This window comes from Musa acuminata, unplaced genomic scaffold (genome assembly GCF_036884655.1).
Source record: "Musa acuminata AAA Group cultivar baxijiao unplaced genomic scaffold, Cavendish_Baxijiao_AAA HiC_scaffold_843, whole genome shotgun sequence".
Lineage (NCBI taxonomy): Eukaryota > Viridiplantae > Streptophyta > Magnoliopsida > Zingiberales > Musaceae > Musa > Musa acuminata.
In genome coordinates this window covers 7,501-10,000 of record NW_027021069.1, presented here as the reverse complement: position 1 = coordinate 10,000, position 2,500 = coordinate 7,501, and positions in this window count along the sequence as shown.

Below are 2,500 nucleotides of genomic sequence, written 5' to 3'. Positions count from 1 at the left end.
CAAAAGCCCCATCCAGCCCTGTGCCACCCGGGGGGTTCCAGGGTGCTGAGATGGCTGACGTTTTGCTCCGCTCTCGACGGTCACCGCGCAATGCAAGAACAGGCCAAAAACTGGCCAAAACGGCCCAAAAACGGGCCAAAACTGGCCATTTTTGGCTGCGCGAGCGGCGAGCGGCGGACAGCGAGCGAAGCGAGAGGCAGCACCGTCCCTGCTATACGAAAGCCCCATCCAGCCCTGTGCCACCCGGGGGGTTCCAGGGTGCTGAGATGGCTGACGTTTTGCTCCGCTCTCGACGGTCACCGCGCAATGCAAGAACAGGCCAAAAACTGGCCAAAACGGCCCAAAAACGGGCCAAAACTGGCCATTTTTGGCTGCGCGAGCGAGCGGCGAGCGGCGGACAGCGAGCGAAGCGAGAGGCAGCACCGTCCCTGCTATACGAAAGCCCCATCCAGCCCTGTGCCACCCGGGGGGTTCCAGGGTGCTGAGATGGCTGACGTTTTGCTCCGCTCTCGACGGTCACCGCGCAATGCAAGAACAGGCCAAAAACTGGCCAAAACGGCCCAAAAACGGGCCAAAACTGGCCATTTTTGGCTGCACGAGCGAGCGGCGAGCGGCGGACAGCGAGCGAAGCGAGAGGCAGCACCGTCCCTGCTATACGAAAGCCCCATCCAGCCCTGTGCCACCCGGGGGGTTCCAGGGTGCTGAGATGGCTGACGTTTTGCTCCGCTCTCGACGGTCACCGCGCAATGCAAGAACAGGCCAAAAACTGGCCAAAACGGCCCAAAAACGGGCCAAAACTGGCCATTTTTGGCTGCACGAGCGAGCGGCGAGCGGCGGACAGCGAGCGAAGCGAGAGGCAGCACCGTCCCTGCTATACGAAAGCCCCATCCAGCCCTGTGCCACCCGGGGGGTTCCAGGGTGCTGAGATGGCTGACGTTTTGCTCCGCTCTCGACGGTCACCGCGCAATGCAAGAACAGGCCAAAAACTGGCCAAAACGGCCCAAAAACGGGCCAAAACTGGCCATTTTTGGCTGCACGAGCGAGCGGCGAGCGGCGGACAGCGAGCGAAGCGAGAGGCAGCACCGTCCCTGCTATACGAAAGCCCCATCCAGCCCTGTGCCACCCGGGGGGTTCCAGGGTGCTGAGATGGCTGACGTTTTGCTCCGCTCTCGACGGTCACCGCGCAATGCAAGAACAGGCCAAAAACTGGCCAAAACGGCCCAAAAACGGGCCAAAACTGGCCATTTTTGGCTGCACGAGCGAGCGGCGAGCGGCGGACAGCGAGCGAAGCGAGAGGCAGCACCGTCCCTGCTATACGAAAGCCCCATCCAGCCCTGTGCCACCCGGGGGGTTCCAGGGTGCTGAGATGGCTGACGTTTTGCTCCGCTCTCGACGGTCACCGCGCAATGCAAGAACAGGCCAAAAACTGGCCAAAACGGCCCAAAAACGGGCCAAAACTGGCCATTTTTGGCTGCGCGAGCGAGCGGCGAGCGGCGGACAGCGAGCGAAGCGAGAGGCAGCACCGTCCCTGCTATATACGAAAGCCCCATCCAGCCCTGTGCCACCCGGGGGGTTCCAGGGTGCTGAGATGGCTGACGTTTTGCTCCGCTCACGACGGTCACCGCACCACGCAAGAACGGACCATAAACAGGCCAAAACAGCCCAAAAACGGGCCAAAACTGGTCATTTTTGGCTGCGCGAGCGAGCGGCGAGCGGCGAACAGCGAGCGAAGCGTGAGGCAGCACCGTCCCTGCTATACGAAAGCCCCATCCAGCCCTGTGCCACCCGGGGGGTTCCAGGGTGCTGAGATGGCTGACGTTTTGCTCCGCTCACGACGGTCACCGCGCCATGCAAGAACGGACCAAAAACAGGCCAAAACAGCCCAAAAACGGGCCAAAACTGGCCATTTTTGGCTGAGCGAGCGAGCGGTGAGCGGCGAACAGCGAGCGAAGCGAGAGGCAGCACCGTCCCTGCTATACGAAAGCCCCATCCAGCCCTGTGCCACCCGGGGGGTTCCAGGGTGCTGAGATGGCTGACGTTTTGCTCCGCTCACGACGGTCGCCGTGCCACGCAAGAACGGACCAAAAACAGGCCAAAACAGCCCAAAAACGGGCCAAAACTGGCCATTTTAGGTTGCGCGAGCGAGCGGCGAGCGGCGAACAGCGAGCGAAGCGTGAGGCAGCACCGTCCCTGCTATACGAAAGCCCCATCCAGCCCTGTGCCACCCGGGGGGTTCCAAGGTGCTGAGATGGCTGACGTTTTGCTCCGCTCACGACGGTCACCGCGCCACGCCAGAACAGACCAAAAACAGGCCAAAACAGCCCAAAAACGGGCCAAAACTGGCCATTTTTGGCTGCGCGAGCGAGCGGCGAGCGGCGAACAGCGAGCGAAGCGAGAAGCAGCACCGTCCATGCTATACGAAAGCCCAATCTAGCAAAGAACAGCCCAAAAGGAGGCAAAAACGGGGCAAAAGGGGCAAAAACGGGGCAAAACTTGGCCA